Source organism: Ambystoma mexicanum, chromosome 5p, assembly GCF_040938575.1.
Source record: "Ambystoma mexicanum isolate Mex_15411 chromosome 5p, UKY_AmexF1_1, whole genome shotgun sequence".
NCBI classification, from domain to species: Eukaryota; Metazoa; Chordata; class Amphibia; order Caudata; family Ambystomatidae; genus Ambystoma; species Ambystoma mexicanum.
In genome coordinates, this window is record NC_090930.1 from 1350950384 (window position 1) to 1350968720 (window position 18337).

The window sequence follows — 18337 nt, forward strand, 5'->3', positions numbered from 1 at the left end:
GGAGAAGACAGATGTCATGCTCAGTATCTCCTACTTTAGCATTACTAACATTACCCTATAAGTGGAGAGCAACATTACAAAATCATTTACTTTGCCTATAATCGATAATGGGTATGGACTATGCCTGGGATTACTTGTCCATAGTATCAGGGCACTGGATATTCAGACAGGAGAATGCTTTTCACACAATCTGCCTCGTTTCCAAGTGTTCAGAGTTCCTTTGGGCATAGAGCTTCACACACTATATAGTAGCTTGATGCTATGCAAAAACTGTTTCACTGAGCACTGTGTAATCCTACACAATGATTTATGGGTGGGGTATGTTGCAAACAATCTTGTATGCACTGCAAAAGAATTGCGTACATGCAGAGTCATGACATTCGTAAAATGCACATAATATGCTGAGGCATTAAATATGCCTTGCTTGCAAAGTATTGAGGGTCTGCAAATATCCAAGTGAGTGTTTACTGCTACAATCCCTCCCTTTTTACAGTGCTCTATCAACTAGTATTGGAGGCTAGTACAGGGGCCGGGGAAGGCTACGGGTGGAAGAGCTCAAGTCATCACTCCTTGTGGGTGATGAACAAAGCAGCACTAATTCGGATAAATATCAGTGGAGCTTTGTGGGTTGAAGCAACATCTGCCACAGTACCTTACAAACGTTTTATGCCACTGGAAAATCACTCGTGTACTCCAAAACACAAATATCTCTTGTCATATCGCGCCTTGAAAAACTTGTATATAGGCACGTTATAAATGCCATATCATATCATAAACTGATGTGGCTGTCAAGAAATTCAGACAGAATACACCATTTGCTGATGGATTAATGGCAATTAAAAGCAATGTGTCAAAAGACATACTGATAAGAGTTCAAGTGCCACTTTAATGAAGTAATTCAAGGGCCAGGAGAACATGCTTCTAATAATTTGTCCAAGGATAATAATTGCATCGGAATAACGGATGATCAAATATTCCTGTGCCCATGCTTACTATCCACATTACGTTGTCCTTTGGGTAGTGATAATACCAGACTTACAGCTAAGAGACATATACACCATCCATTTTTAATGCCTAAAATATGAAAATGTGCCCAACAAAAATGAGAAACAATTAACATTTTGTTGCTTCAACCCACAAAGCTCCACTGATATTTATCCGAATTAGTGACCAGTAGAGCATTGGCATAGGAAGGAACTCTCATAATATTAATGCCTGATCTCAACAGGAATTGTAAGGGGAAGAACATCTTTGAATAACCAGAAAGTATCCCTATTGGCAAATCTAATTACGTTTTACTCCCTGAAAAATCATTTGACTCCAAGTAGGGAGCAAAATCTGATTAGAGCCCTGCTTATACCGCTGGCATAGGAAGTTAAATGACAGGGCACATAAGAAAAGTCTATAGTTTTGCCCACCCTTCCGCACCACAGCTCAAATAAAATTAAATAAGAGCCTTACTGAGGTTTATAAGCATTCTCCTGTCTGAATATCCAGTGCCCTGATACTATGGACAAGTAATCCCAGCCATAGTCCATACCCATTATCGATTATAGGCAAAGTAAATTATTTTGTAATGTTGCTCTCCACTTATAGGGTAATGTTACTAATGCTAAAGTAGGAGATACTGAGCATGACATCTGACTTCTCCAAATCCTTACAGGGAAAATTAATATTTGAGTTTTATAATGCATTAACTTGCAAGGGGGCTGCTTCAAAGCACTTGTGTGGCACATTAACAAAGAAGAGGAAGTATGGGATAAGGTTACACATCCAGGTAGCCTGCTTACTGACAGTCAGTATCCGATATTTTAGCTGGTAGTTCAATTGTATCGTGTGGGTGGCGCTTTTGGTAAGGCACAATGAGTAACAGAAATTCTGGCATGTAAACGTTATTCATATTATTCATATTACATAAAACAAGTGGATGTAGGTACACGCCTGCTAACCTTTGGCAGAGCCAAGAGGAAGACTGAAGGTTGTCCAGTACTATCTTAATGCGTTCTGGGGCAGAAGTTAGAGTCATAAGGTAAAAGTGTGGTAGAATCAAGCTTAGGAGTCCTGGGTGGGGAGGGAACATTATTTGGTTAATGTGTGCAGGCATATCTTGGTTAGATTCTTCTGTTCATGAAGGCAGTTTTTCATATTCGTTTTTAACCTCTTATTTGTATATTTTGCTTTTAGGGATTTTAGATGTTTACTGTTACCCTTGCATAGTAGTTAATGCAAATGATCACAATATCAAGACTAGTTGCTTTTTGTTAAGAGAAAACGCATTTCAATTAATTGCTGTGGCTTGTGCCTTATTAAATATTTTTCAATAGGAAAGAATTGACTGTATGTGCTGCTAAAAATCTTCTGAGCGGCACCCAGAAGGAAGCTGGGCAAGCGCACATGCGCACAGCTTAGAGGGAACACTGAATGTGACATATTCCATTTTAGCCTATGTGTTTTGAAAAAGTGTTGTAAGATTTGTCAAGAATTGCTGTGGCTGGGAAGAGGAAATTCCTTTCCAAACTACGGCAGTTCACAATGTGGCTTACCTCATTAGTCAGTTGCGCACATGGAAAATAATGTGCGCACAACAGCAAACCAGTTCCGCACATAGAGAAAAATAATTAGAGGGAACATTGCGACCCTTCCATCCCAAAGAACTATAGGCCTATCACAAAGGTGCCTTTCCTTTTAAAAATACTTGATAAAGTAGCGTATCTTCAAATACAGAAATACCTTGAATCTAACCATCTCTTAGGTTCCAGCCAATCCGGCTTCAGTCCACAACATGGCACGGACACGGCACTAATCGATTTAAAAACTCAAATTGATGAGAGCTCAAGGACAAAGGGAAAACTGCCATGCTACTCCTCCTCGACCTGTCGGCTGCCTTTGACCTGGTGGACCAGGAAGTTCTGTGCAAACACTTGGCCTTAGCTGCCCATTTCTCGAAGGACGCAATAACATGGGTCAAATCCTTCTTAAATAACAGAACTATGAGAGTTTTCTCCACATCAGCATCAGCAGACCCTATCCAGATGACATGCGGCGTTCCACAAGGATCTTGTGTATCACCAACTATGAACAATATACTTACAAAGCCATTGTTTGACCAATTAGACAAGCTGGGTGTCACCTACACTAACTATGCAGATGAGACCCAGATCCTCATACCCCTTCCGAGCGATTACTGTAAGGACACGGCTCTGGTAAATAAAATCTACCTCCTGATTCAGGCATGGATGACAACCCATGGCCTCTGCATGAATGAAGACAAAACGGAGCTCCTGATTCTTGGAACAGCTGCCAACCTAAAAAAATTGAATTCCAACTACTCCGCCTTCAACATCGACGGCAATACAATTAAGGTAGCAAAAGAAGTGAAACCTTTAGCATCTACCTCGATTCCACACTAACCCTAAGTAAACAAGTTAACTCCATGGCATCAGCATCCGCCTACACGTGCAAGCTAATCAAGGCCTGTAGGTCATTCTTATCCAAAGCCAGTTGTATTATCCTTGATGACGCCTTGATACTTTCAAAACTGGATTATTGTAACGCTGTATACCTAGACGCCAATAAGTATATCCTAGACAAAATCCAAATTTTACAGTAATGCGCTTAGAACTGCTCTGAATATACCCAATAGATAACATGTATCAGAACTTAGAAGAGAACACCACTGGCTGAAGATAAATGACAGAATTCTGCTTGAAACAGTCTCCCTTACTTTCAAGTGCCTCAACAAAGCACCACCCCCGTACCTAACTGAGAGAATAGTTAGAAAATCATCCACCTGCCCTTCTAGATCTGCCAATTCTTTTGGCCTAAACATACCTAGACTTAAGCTGGAGGGAAAGCTTCCCAATTAAAGCCGCTCAGTCCTGGAACGCACTGCCTCTGTCTCTCAGAGTGGACCAATCCTTCCTCAGTTTCAGACGCAACACTTTGAACTTGTTGCGATCCAATGACATTTGATCTGTGCTTTCCCTACTGCTTTGTGTACGTACACTTACCTACTATGTATCACCTACTATATAATCCTTTTTTTAATCTTTCCTGTATAATCCTGCTGTCTACTTTCTCATTGTGTAACCTAAGCTTAAAGTATTCTTTTATTTGTTGCGCTGAGTAACCTCTGGGTTCGGTGCACCCTACAAATAAACAAACAAACAAACAAACAAACAAACAAACAAACAATGAGACTGCCCTTCTGGAAAGTTAATGGTCAGAAGAAGAGTGCCTTTCGTAATTTAAGGTGTTGAGGTGCACTAAAGTGAATTTTGTCTTTTCTGAAAAGTTGTCGAAAGTCACAAAGATACAAACTACCGAAGCTGTATTAATACTTGTGGTTGTCAGTAGATTTAAAACTTCAGTAGCACAGTTGAATGTTTAACACTATGGAGCAGGCGAGTAGACTCACATGGTGAATTATGCAGAGGTTATCCTTTTTTTAAAACCTTTTTTTTAATTCTGACAGGCACTTCACAAGAATACATTATTGCACCACAATAGTGGACAGCAGGGTTAAACAACAGTACAGCATTTCCATGTTTACTTTTAGTTCAGTGTGTACAACGCAATAACAGAATTTTCATTCTATATTCTCATTGTCACTGTCTTTAGTACAGTTGAGGTATGCCCGCAGTGGGGCCCATATGTCCTTTGGTCTGCACACTGCTGCAATTCTTCTCACGTAGTGTTCCTCATTCTCCTGTACATACAGTGGGGTTCATTACGACCCAGGCGTTAACCATGGCGTATTTTACCGATTGCACCATGGTGGATGGCGGAATTAGCGCCCCATTCCAAGGTTGGCGGGGCGGTAATTCCCCATTCACCATTGGCCGTTCCCCATTCCCATTTTTGCCCCCATAGGGGGAATGGGGAAGGCGGTAATTACGGTAGCACAAATTGCAGTACCGTAATTACCTCCAAGGTCCCTTTGCGGGTCCAATCCTTAACGGCTGGTAAAAACCAGCCGTTAAGGTAGGGACCCACAAAGGGACCTCGTAATTAGGTGGTAAGGGGTTAACGGCGCCGCAACCTTTTACGGTGCCGTTAACCCCTTACCACCTGGGTCGTACTGAGGCCCAGTAAGTCTCATAGCCACGTATTGTGGTTTGGGGCTGTTTTAGCTTTCCATACCTGTAAAATGTTCCTCTTGGCTACTGCCCCTGCAATAGCAACAAAACGACGGATTTTGACCGAAGCCTTACCTATGTCTCCCAACAAGTACTTCAACGGGGTAGCTGGGATATTCAGCCCGGTGATGTCGCTTACAGCTCTAGCCACTTCTTCCCAGAAGGCTTTGACAGGGGGGAAGTCTCAATACATATGAATGGAGTCTGCCGTGTTAGCATTGGATTTGGGGCAGATTGCATTTTGGGTAGGGTCGAACTTGGAGACCTTGTGTGGTGTTATTTGCAGATGATTTAGGATTTTAAATTGAATTAGTCTAAAATTCGAGTTGAGTGAGATAGACTTGGTATGCTGACAGTATTTGGCCCATTTGGAGTCATCAATGGTGATGCCTAAATCCTGTTCCTATTTTAGTTTCATGCAGTTTCTGGACGGAGTATGTTCTTGGGCTGCCCCATACAGACTGGATAGTGTGCCTGTGAACCCATCTTGTGACATAGTTGCCATTATGAATTGGTGTGTCTCGGGGGCCATGGGAAATGTAGGCCATTTCCTTTTGCAAGCTGCTTTCATGCGCTAGTACTGTAGAGTAGTAATGAGACCCGATCCCACCTTGCCCTGGACAACTTCTAGTGTGGCAAACCTACCCTCTGGGTATAAATCCCCTAACCTCATTTCCTTATCAGGGTCCCATTTCCTTTGTAGCGCGGTGTCAAAAGTGTGTTCTAGATCTGGGTAGTGCCATAGGGAAACAAACGGCCAATATGGGTTCTCGCAGCCCAACCTTGCGAACAGGCTAGCCCAAGCTTGTACTGTTGTGGCCACTGGGTCCACCTCCTTAATATTTCCCTTGATTTTAGCAAATTGCATCGCCTGTATGCTTGTGGGGGCTACTGCAAACTTTTCAGCTCGCAAGTGAGCGTGTGGTTCGGTTGTATCCGACCAGTATTTGGCGAAGTGTGCCTGTGCTGCGTGGAAATATAATGTGTAGTCTGGGGCTGCCAGCCCACCAGTTTCATATCTTTCGCAAACATTTCTGTAGTTTCTGGAAGAATTCCATGCTCGGCCATATAGGGATGCCACAGAACAGGTACAACAGTTTGGGGACCACAACCATTTTGAGTAGGGCTACCCGCCCATACAGGTATATTGGCAATGCACCCCATACTTTGAGTTTGTGTTCCAGAGTTTGCAAGTATGATTCATAATTGTTTGTGTAGAGGGTCTGCCTATCGGTGGCCATTAGTAAGCCCAGGTAGCGTGCAGAGTTGGGGGCCCATTTGAAACCGCTTGTAGCCTGTGATTGCCCCATGCTTGGCATGAATGGGATGATCTCAGACTTGGTCTGATTAAGTTTGCAGCCTGAGTAGGTTGAGAATGTGGATATGTGCATAGGAGGAAGGTGTGTTTCAGGATGTCTAACATATATCATCGTGTCATCCGCATATAGCGAGAGGAGTTGGGGGGCACCCCTGATACGTATTCCCCTCCAGGTATGTTTGTGTCTTACCTTAGCCGACATCCCCTCTATCGTAAGGGTGAATATAAATGGGGATAGTGGGCAGCCTTGTCAAGTGCCCCTCTCCAATGTAAAGGAGGATGATATGGTATTGTTTGTCCTAACCATTGCGGCTGGTTTCTTGTATAACACTCGGATGTAACCTATGAATATTGGGCCAAACCCCATTTTCCCCAGGATCGAGAACATATAATTCCAAGATACTGAGTCAAATGCTTTTTCAGTGTCCAGAGTGACTGCGGCCGCTTTGGCGTTTGGATCCAGTTGTGATGTGATGGTGAAGAGCCTCTGTAAATTCAGTGCAGTTGATCGGGTTGGGATAAATCCCGATTGGTCTTTGTGGATTAACTTGTTCATGTAAGGAATCAGGCGATTCGCTATTGCTTTGGCGTAGATTTTTGCGTCTGTGTTAATTAATGATAGGGGCGATAGGATGAGGGATCCTGTGGGGGCTTCTGTGGCTTAAGCAGGACAGTTATTACCGCCTTTCTCGTGGTGTTTGGCAGTTCACCCCTCTCAAGTGCTTCCTCCCATACTTCCACCAATCTAGGGGCTATCTCAGACTTGAACACCTTGTAGAGATCGACCGGGATGCCGTCCAACCCCGGTGTATTGCCTGCTCGTAGATCAGCGATGATTTGTTCGATTTCCTCGGTCGTCAGAGGGAGATGCAACAGTGCCCTTTCCTCTTCTCCTAGATTGGGCAGTGGGATGGAGTCTATATATTCTTTGAATCCCTCAGGGTTCGCTGTGTCTGCGTTTGTATAAAGCTTGGAGTAGAACTGCTGAATATGTCATTAATTGATTCTGGGGACGTTTGTACCAATCCCGTAGAGTCGCAGATGCTGGTAATTTGTCTCGCTCCTTGCTCAGTTCGGATAAGGGTTGCCATTGATTTGCTAGCCTTAATCCCTTCTCCATATCTCCTAGCCCTCGTGGATTAGGTTATGTGGTATAATTCTCTATCTGCCAGGTTTTTGAATTTGTCCATCTGAGTCTGTATGTTCCACAGGTGCTCTTCCCCGTCACTATTGGGTTGTTGTGTCACGAGATCCCTCAGCTCGCGTTCAGCCTGGAACAGTCCCTTTTTTATATCCCTAAGGATGCGGTAGGATATTCCCATCAGGTGGCCTCTCAGCCAGACTTTAAAGATTCCCATACCGACCTATGGGACTGTACTGACTCTACATTCCGAGCAAAGAAATCCTCTATTTTGGTTCAGAGAGGTTCTTCACTGATTCGTCCCGCAGCAGATCCGGCGACATGCGCCAGTTCCGGGTGGTATGTATTGTATTCCTTGGGACCAGCTGCAGGAGGACCGGGGAGTGGTCTGACAATGTCCGCGGTAGTATGGTACACTGTTCAACCTCTGTGACCAGCTCAAGGGAACACAACCAGTAGTCGATCCTTGAACTGGACTCATGTGCCCCGGAGTAAAATGTGTATTCCCTTTTTTGAGGATGTAATTCACACCAGGTGTCTACCAGGGGTAGTGTGGACATTGCTTGCCTCAATGTCATCGCCGCTTTTGTGTGTTATCTACAGCTTCCAGTTGAACGGTCCAGGCCCAAGTCCAGTATTATTCCCCAAATCACTGACGCTGTGCCCAAGGGTGACATTAGTTCCATGACTCGCAAGTAGAACTTTGGGCTATCCAGATTAGGGCCATATGTATTCACTAGGATAACGTCTTGTGATGCAATTGCCCCCATATAATCACATTGTGGCCTTCCTCATCTGCTAATGATTTGGACATTTGGAAATTGAGTCGCCTGTGCACAAGTGTGAGTACACCTCTCGCCATTGAGGAGTAGCTGGTAGCAACTTTCACGGGACCCCAGTTTCGGTGATCTTTTTAATGGCATGTGTCTCTTGTAGGAGAAGGATGGCAACCTTGTGTCAACTTGCATATGCAATCATCTTTCTTGCCTTTATCGGGTGTGCCAGGCCCTTTTGTTCCAAGTGAGTAACTTAATTCCCTGTCCTTTCAGTGACATTAAGTTCGGTATAGCATGTCTGCCACAGCTTGTGTTTTATTGTTAGTGGTGTCTTCCTCTGTGTGCTCTGCCCGTCAGCATTTGTACTGCTTTCATAATGTCTCTGGTACAACTTGTTTCCCATATCCGTGTATTCCACTATGTTGCTTGCACTGTGAAGCGGATTGTCCCTTTTAACTTTTGGGCAACAGGCCCTGCATCCCCCCCGCCTCCTCCCTCACTATCCCCCCAACTGGACAGTGTATTTACCTCTTTAAACTTCAATGTTTGAGAAAACATTCGGGTTGCTCTGTTTGGTTAGTCTGTACTTTAATTGCTGCCGACCAGACTGACCGGATGGCCGCCGCACCGTTATTGTATAAATCCAGATGGCTTGTCTTCAAGTGTTCAAACCGGGTTGGGGGTTCTTATCTTTCTGACATTGTGGGATATTGCGTTCAATATACCCCATGGCTTCTTCCGGGGATTCAAAGAAATGTGTCTTCCCGCCGTGCTGCAGGCAGTGTTTGGCAGGGAACAACATTGCATATGGGATGGAGCGTGCCCTGAGCGCTTTCTTGACCTGGCTGAAGGTGCGGCGCGCGGCCTGCACACCTTTGGAGAAATCAGGGTATATGTGTATCCTGTTGGAGTCTTATAATAAAGTGCCCTTTTCCCTGGAGAGGCGTAGGATCATGTCCCTGTCGCGATAATTCAGTTGGCGGGCAATGATTGTGCATGGGGGTGCCACCGGTTTTAGGAAGAACCATCAGAGCTCTATGGGACCTTTCAACCAAAAATTGCTGCGAGAACTGTGCCTCCGGGAAGACTCCTTCAAGGTACACCTCCATTGTGACATTTAGCTGTTTTCCGCCAACCCAACTACTCTTATATTATTGCAGCGCGATCTCGACTCAAGGTCATCACACTTCATTTGTACCTGGGTTAGGTTCTTTTTGATGGTTTCTATGTCCTTGCCATGGTTTGTTATGACGTCTTCCACCGTACTAATGCGGCCCTCTGCCCCCGCTACTCGTGTGTTCACCTGGTGTAGCTCTGCGTGTATGGACGATATTGTGGTTCCCATAACGTCAAGTTTAGAATTTACTGCCGGGAAGCCCGCCTGGAGGGCTTTCATATATGGGTCTGCTGGGTCGTCCGTCGGGCGCAGAGGCGTCGACTGGCTGGATTGTGGTATTTCCTCGCTCCTGCCCTCCATACCAGCGTTCGTGTATGCATCTATGGGGCCTCTTTTTTTTGCCTTATTGCCTCTGGGCATGACATATTCCGTAGCTATGCATCAACTAGGTTGTCGGAATCCAAGTGGACAATGGTGCACAGTGGCGGGAGCTCGCCGTAGAGTTTATTGGGCTACGATGGCACAGGTCTGTGTAGGACTCTGTAGTCACAGACCTGAATGGTGGTATTTGTAGGGTGTGATGTTTCAGTTAGCTAATTGCCCCGCGGGGAGTACTTACTGCAATGGGTGCCCCTCCTGGGGTGCGTGTTAGTGGGTCTGTGACCCGATTGGCCCCTTGGAGCGGTTCCTCCAGGGTGATCAAGTGATCTCTGTCAGCCATGCTCATGTTGTGGCCCCGGATTGTATGGCATATAGGGTTGATCTCCTGTCCTCGGATTATTACACTTTACTTGGTGGTTCAGTTGCGGGAAATGGCACGGGGGTGGACTCTTCCTCTACCCAGAAGGCCGTGCCGCCCGCTTGCAGCACACACGGCAGCCGCCGGGGAAGGGAAGCCCTTTCTGCCCGCTGTCTCCTTTAGGATAGTGCTCTCCTTAAGTAGCTGCAATCAATCTCTGCTGTTGGGGCCTTAAGGTGATTGACAGACCCCTTTAAGAGGGTCCTAGTAGGTGATCCAGTGGTCCTTGCCTCACGTTCACCCCACTGCCCTAGTGCGAGTGTCCAATGTGCCAGTGCTGAGTCCCGGATCGTAGTGTAAACGTGTTGGGTATTGTATCCACCCCCAGGTTATTCCAGCTACCTGGCGGACCGGGTATGGAGAGTGGCAGGGGGAGGGCTCACCCTCAACCCAGCTGGCCGGCCGCTCGCTCGCAGCACACACGGCGGCCGCTGGGGATGAGAGTCCGCTCCACCCGCTGCAGGATAATGGTCCCCACGCAAGCGGGAGACTCAGGTGGTCTACGCGTTTCCTCCTTTCCCTCTCCTCTCCAGCAGCTGCAGATCTTCACGGTTGGGGGCTGGAGGTAACACCCCCGGCTTCACGGCAGCCATCCCACGGAGCTCACACAGCTCCCCTGCTCCGGGACGAAGGCAGCCGCTTCGCGTGTTGGAGGAGGGGCATGCGCCAAACCTGCAGTCTTCTCTCGGGGGACCCACGGGTGCTTCAGCACGGCATTACTCTGTGCACTGGTAGTGTCGGGTTGTTCCGAATATGTCAGCAGACGGTCTGGAGGTATAGCTGACCAGTCCTACGCTGCAAATGCTCTCTACCTATCTGGATTAGCAGGATATTAGTGCAGATTTGTTTTCAACGGCGCTGCTACTCAATCAGGCCGCCATTACCATCGGCGTCCATCAGCGCCCCACATGTAGAGGTTATCCTGATATGAGAGTATTTCAGGTAAAGACAGAGGGGCTGTGAAGTCATCCTGACAAAGCTAACAACTGTGACTCATAATATTATAAAGAAACTTAAGAAGTACTACCAGAAGTTGTGCTTCATTAACCTTACCAGAAGCTGTGTCTATTTGAACGTAACAAGGAACTGTGTTTCTTCTTTGACATTTATACTCGGGAGGATTTGTCTCTGGAGAATAGCTCATGGGCAACGTGCTTGCCTTGGAAGCAAGACAACACGGAGCAACACAGGTTTGACCCCGGGGTCTGCGCTTAGAAACCTCTGGGTATTAAGCGTGTTATAAATAACCTATCAAATCATATACGTTGTGATAAAGCATCTTGGCCTGAAATAAGATCGATGCTTTTTGATGAAGTGGAAACTCATTTTTCAAAGAAGAAGAGATTTTCTGTTGGTTGAACATTGGTTTACAGAACTTTCTTTTTTAACACAGTGAAGGAGCATAGAATTGAATTGAAACTTTATTGTGAACACAGATTTCCTTGTTTCTTTTTGTTGAACTTTGGAACTGAACTAACTTGAAACCAGGGGAAGCGGATCTTGCCCAGGTTACCAAGAGAGACTGTGAATATATTAGAATTACAATAACTGACATTGTTGTGAATTTTCATATATTTTCTTTGTATATTTTATGTGTAAGTGTGAGGACCGATATGTAAGGGAGAGGAAAGGATGCATGCCAGGGGTGGAAGAGATGGAAGAGATCCAGGAGACACTGCAGGCAAAGAGGGCCAAACAAAAAGCGCTGGGAATGGGTGCTGCCCTGAGTAAACTAAGCTACCTCAAGCAGAGGTTTTATGAAAAGGGGGACAAAGCGGATGCACTCCTGGCAGCTAGACTCCGGGCGCAAAGGGCGGAAAGATGGGTGACAACTTTAGAGGACCCAAAGGTAGGCTGCAGATGCACACCGACGGACATAGCGGAGAGCTTTGCCCAATACTATGAAGAACTCTACAGGTCAGAGTGCCCTGAAGCAGACACAGTGATAGAGGAGTATCTACAGGGAGTCGACATGGTTCTGGCTCACAGGCCCAGCAAAAGAACATCTTGAGTGCCTGATAACCACGGAGGAAGTGAGGGAGGCGATTACTCGCCTATCGAAATGGAAAAGTGCCGGGGGAAGACGGTTTCACCACAGGAATTATTTTATTTTTTTAAAATTGCATTTTTATTGAAGTTTCAAGTAAGATGCAATTTCAGATAACATCAGGTGGTCATTCCTTAAGTAACAGCATTACACCGAAAATTCTTTTTTTTTATATAACATGTAACTATAACTGTTCTGCTTGACATGACTGCTTAATCAATAGTTGCAGGTTATGAATCAAAAGGAAGGAAAGGTTCTATCAAGGTGTAGAGCAAGAGAGAGAAAAGAGGTGGAAAAAAAATAATGAAAACAATGCCAGTTATTATGGTTTCAAAAGACGTTTCCACATTCATTATCGGCTGAAAGAACATCTGTTCTCTATCTGACACATAGTCCAGGAATGGCCCACATGTCCGTGTGAACTTAGGTAGTTTCCCTTCGCCACTGCTGTGAGCTTCCCCATCCATAGTGGTTCCCAAACTTTCACCCACCAGTAAGCTGTGTGTGGCTCCACTATTGTTTTCCAGAAGCGAGCTTGCATAATGCGTGCTGCTGTGAGTAATTGGGGGGAGATCAGGTCTGCTCTATCCCCGTCATTGGGAACAACCAGTCATCCGGGACGTCTCCCAGTAGCAAACCTCGCGCGTCCATGGGGAGCAAGGCGCCGGTAATTTCTTTGATTTTTGATCATATGTCCAGCCAGAAGGATTGTATGACTGGGCAGTGCCATCACATATGAGCTAGGTCGTGGTCGCTCACCACATCCGTGCCAGCATGTATCAGGGTAGGCGGGGTTTATCGCATGCAGGTGGCTTGGGGGTAGGTAGCATCGAAAGCATAGTTTAGGGGGTCCCTCCTTTACCATAGTGCATTGGGAACCTTTCTGGGGCCTGCCCCTCACCACAGGAATTTATAAACGATTCTCAGGAGTTCTCCTGAGTCATATGGTAAAGCTCTATAATAACATCCTAGAGGCAGGAGAAGCGCTGGGATCCTTCGGTAAGGCGTTTATAACGGTGATGCCTAAAGAAGGGAGAGACCCTGCCCAATGCACGTGTTACCGTCCCATCTCACTGTTAAATGTAGACGAAAAGATATTTGTGCGCATATTGGCAACCCGATTTAAAGAAAAAATGCCAGGCATCTTACACCCAGACCAAATGGGCTTCATAGCGGTTAGGCAGAGCCCAGATGCAATACGGAAAACCCTGGACCTCACAAGCATGTCTCTGGGGATCCGGGTGACTGTGTGCTACTGAGCCTAGACACAGAAAAGGCTTGAGAGGGGCTTTTTATTCGCAGTGTTGCAGAAGATAGGCTTCGGGGACAGAATGTGTCAAGCCATAGGGCAGTCTATGCAGTCCCCACAGCAAAGATAGTAGTGAATGGGAAAATGTCCAGGGATATCAAACTTAGTAGGGGGACAAGACAGGGGTGTCCACTGTCTCCTTTGCTCTTTGCACTGACAATGGAGCCCTTAGGCATGAAAATAAGGGAAGAGGACTGGATAAGTGGCATTAAGGTGGGAAATGAGAGTTACAAAATAAGCATGTATGCAGATGATATGTTACTATACGTCTTGAATGTGGCCGCATCGGTCCGTGGGGCACTCCAGATACTGGAAGGTTACAGGCAAGTGTTGGGATTCAGGGTCAATGTGAATAAGTCAGTCCTCCTTCCGCTGAGAAGAGAAGCTGGGAAGAGTAGCGGGTAATAGGGCAGCCTGGGGATCCAAGTGGATGACGAAAGTATAAAATACCTGGGGGTACGATTACCCAGGGACGTGGATGGGTTATATGAGCTCAACTTCCCCCTGCTTTTGCACAGGCTCTTTGGGGACCTTGAAACGTGGTTGAGGCTCATGATATCATGGCTGGGCAGATTGAACGCCATTAAGATGACCTTACTCCCTCAGATTATGTACCTATACCAGGCACTCCCAATCGAGCTGCCAGACACTCACTTCACAGAACTAAAGAGGAGAATTTGTAGATTCATATGGCAAGGGAAGAAACAGAGGGTTTCATACAGAATACTGGTACAGCCAAATGTGAAGGGTGGAGTGGGTCTCCCAGACAAGCGTACCTACTACAGGGCAGCTCAGTTTAGAGCCTTAGTACCCCACTTGAGGATGGACCAGCCAGGGCCGGTCTTTGCATCAGGCAGTGCAGGCGGCTGCCTGAGGTGCCAGCTGGTGGGGGGGCGCCAGACGACTCCAATCATGCATCATTTATTTGTAATTGTACAAAAAATAGAGGTATGAAATCTTGCACTCTGAGCAATGCAGCAGTGACCAGTAGCACGAAATGACAGCCAAGGTGCTACTGCATTTTTCAGCAGTGATGCAGGCCCTGATCGCTGCAAGCCCCAGATGTTGATTTTTTTCTTAAAAGCAACATTTGTTGCTTCTCAGACAATTCCCAGGCCTGGCCTGACCGCCTGTGCCTCCCGAGTCTTCAGCAGAGTTCAGGTGGGGCTCCGGAAGATCAACGAGGACCTGGAAACAGGCAAGCCACTGCTAAACCCACACACCACATACAACTGAACTATGGAGCGCAAAGAAGATATCAGGCCGGCCACTCAAGAGGCTCTGCACTCAGTAAAAATCCACTCTGCGTTATAATTTAATATATGAAGTAATGCCATTGCATTTGTGAGCCTGCATGATGTCCCTATAAGAAACTGCAAAAAGCCCCTTTCTGAGACTGACGGGGGCCTTTTTTTTTGCCAGCACGATGTCTCTCTGAACCAATGAGCTGCTCCCTCTCAGAGCCTCTACGCTGCCCCTCTTGAAGTCTGATGTGATATTGCCCAGATCACAAACTTTGGTCAAGGGGGGGGGGGCGCCGGTATATAGAGTGCCTAGATGCACAGTCGGTCAGTAATGTAAGGCTAAGCCACGTCTCCTTCAAAAAGTTTAACTGTATGTAAACCTTGGCTCAGCATTAAACTCTGCACACCTCCCTGCCAGCCCTAGTTATTATACAGCAAAATATGAACGCATATATATGTTTGGCTTTTTACATGTAGATAAGAGAAACGCTGCCAGCATTTTTTTTGTTTGTTTGTTTTATTTGCTTGTATAGCGCACCGAGCCAGAGGGTATCTGGGTGCTTTTCTTAAGGTACATGTTACAAAGTTATACATATATACAGGTAAAATGAAGTATACATTGGAATGTTCAGGACAATAATATTTACAGATATATACGATATATAGATTTAGAGCATGTACAAACGAGTTGGGATCATGATAAGAGCTAGTAGAACTGCCCCTGGCATAGGATGGTCTAAGAGTGGGACCAGGTCGGCTCTAGGCATAGTCAGGTGGGAGGCAAGGGTCTAGAGATCACGATACATCAGATTGGATAATATAAATTGTTTAGTTTGATTGCGAGAATAGCCAGCATTTCGTTTTGTTCCGAAAAGAGAGGAACACAGTGTCAGTTTTTAGGGCAAGTGGGAGTTTGTTCCAGGTCTTGACAGCTGGCACAGGGAAGCTGGATCCCCCTGCTTTGTTTAATTTAAAGGAGGGAATGTTTAGGCATTGTGTTATATATAGTCTTGTACTTTGTCACTGGCCTGGAGTGAATGCCAATAGAATGTTATGTATGATGCAGTTCAGGAGAATGTTGAGTGCATCAGTGTATGAATGTTCTGAGTGAGTCAGTTGGGGGCCTGAGCTGGAGTGAGTGGATGGCCGGTGGGTCCTCTCCGTCTTGTGTACTGTATCTACCCATCCCTGTCCATGTCCTATCATCCATACTATTGTATATACATAGGAGTAACTGGAACTGTATATACTATGTCAATAATATTAACTGTGGAAATGTATACATAAAAGAAGTGCGCAGCCCGTAATGAAAGACATTTTATATGCCAGGTTTTTCGCGTGTATTAGACAAATACCTCCCATCTGGAATGAACATGGATAAAGTTTTGAGCTTGATTTTACCCAACATCCTGCCTGTATTTCAAAAAATGCTCTGTGAAAGGACGGTTGACATCACAGGCCCAGTGAGGTCTGTCCTCCTCCAGCCCTTCGAGTGAATGATGACGTATGTTAGCATTCACTGGGTGATGGTGATCCATGGAATGCGGAGCGAACAATGAAAGCAAGTGATACGTGACAGTTTTGTTTCTTCGTGTTAAGATGGATTAATGGAGCAAACACTTGCTGCCGTGTGCGTACCTTTTAACAAAGCTTTAGTTTGGGGCGCTGAAAGGAACATTTTGCAAGACATTTTCTTTATTATTATATACATCAACGGAACTAAAGCCACAACATGAGCAAGCAGCATATTAGTGAAATAAGCTACGGGAAACACCTTCCTTTGGCATCATTATTTGGATTGAATTATGTTTGGCAATAATGCAAACGTGACAATTTACAACATTTTTTTTTCTTTATTTTTTTTTTTTCTTAATGAATCTGGAAAAGCCACCACCACATTTATAGTTTACAAGGGTGGATTTATGCAACACTTATCAATATAAATGGAAAAATGAATTTAACATTTTTAAGCACAAAGTGAATAATATTTTTTTTTATTTTCTCAATTTTCCACCATCACCAAGAAATTTTTATATACTGAATAATGTATGCTATGGTTATGGTGTTAAGGGTCTGATTTACCCTTTGGAGAGTTGTTGAACAAAACATTAGTTACATTAGATACCCTGCAATTGACTTTGGGCCATTGTCTTGCTCAGTTTGTGTGATGTTGTGGCCCACTGTTATGTGTTCCATCCCGGCCAAGACACACGTGTTGTAGTTCATGGTCGCGGTGCAGGGTATTCCTGTTAATGTGTACTAATTAAATAGTCTTGGAGATATTTGAAGCTAGGTGAGAATTTTAAATTTCCACTAGGGCCACAAAGAAAAATGTGGCGGTATGTATACTCTTTTTTGAGGTATATGATATATGCGTACGCTCTAATGTGAGATGCTTAATGGCCAACTGACTGGATAAGGGTTGCGCCATGAAAGAGTTTGGGCAGCTGACTGAATAAGGGTTGTACCATAAAAGAATTTGGGCAACTGATTGAATAAGGGTTGCACCATAAAGAGTTTGGCCAACTGACTGAACTAGGGATGTGCCTAAAAAAATAATTAAAAAAATAAAAAAATAATCTGTTATTGCAGGCAAATGTACATTCTGTATATATATAGTGCACACTTTTGCATTAGTTACTGTTAAGCATTCACCATTGTTCCTTTAGTAATAGTTTTAAGCTTAAGACCTCCGGTGCTGCCAGGAGCTCCTCATCTGTTACATGTAGTTCATCTGTGTAAGATTCTGGTTGTGTTTAGATTTATGAGTGGGCGAGTGATGTGCATTTGGCTGACCTCCCTCCACCCCGAATGAAAGGATGATGTTTGTGTGTATGAACCTGATATGAAAGGGAGATGTCACGCGTGGGTACATCCGGTATGAAAGGGAGATGTTATGTTGTGGTTGAATCTGGTAAGAAAGGGAGATGTTATATATAGTCTTGTACTTTGTCACTGGCCTGGAGTGAATGCCAATAGAATGTTATGTATGATGCAGCTCAGGAGAATGTTGAGTGCATCAGTGTATGAATGTTCTGAGTGAGTCAGTTGGGGGCCTGAGCTGGAGTGAGTGGATGGCCGGTGGGTCCTCTCCGTCTTGTGTACTGTATCTACCCATCCCTGTCCATGTCCTATCATCCATACTATTGTATATACATAGGAGTAACTGGAACTGTATATACTATGTCAATAAAGCATACCTGGAACAACATCAGTCTCCACAGCTGGTCTGTGTGTCCCGTGTGACTAATAAGAGACTTTATTACACATTGGGAGTAGATAGATCTGATAGGCCTCGTGGATTCTCTTCTGGAGAATTTGTTCATCAGATATTTGGGCACTGAATTATTGAGGCATTTGTGGGTGATCATGAGTGTTCGGAAGGTGATCCTGTCTTGGATCGGGAGCCAACTGGTGTTTTGTCCAGTTTGTGTGATGCGGCTAGAAC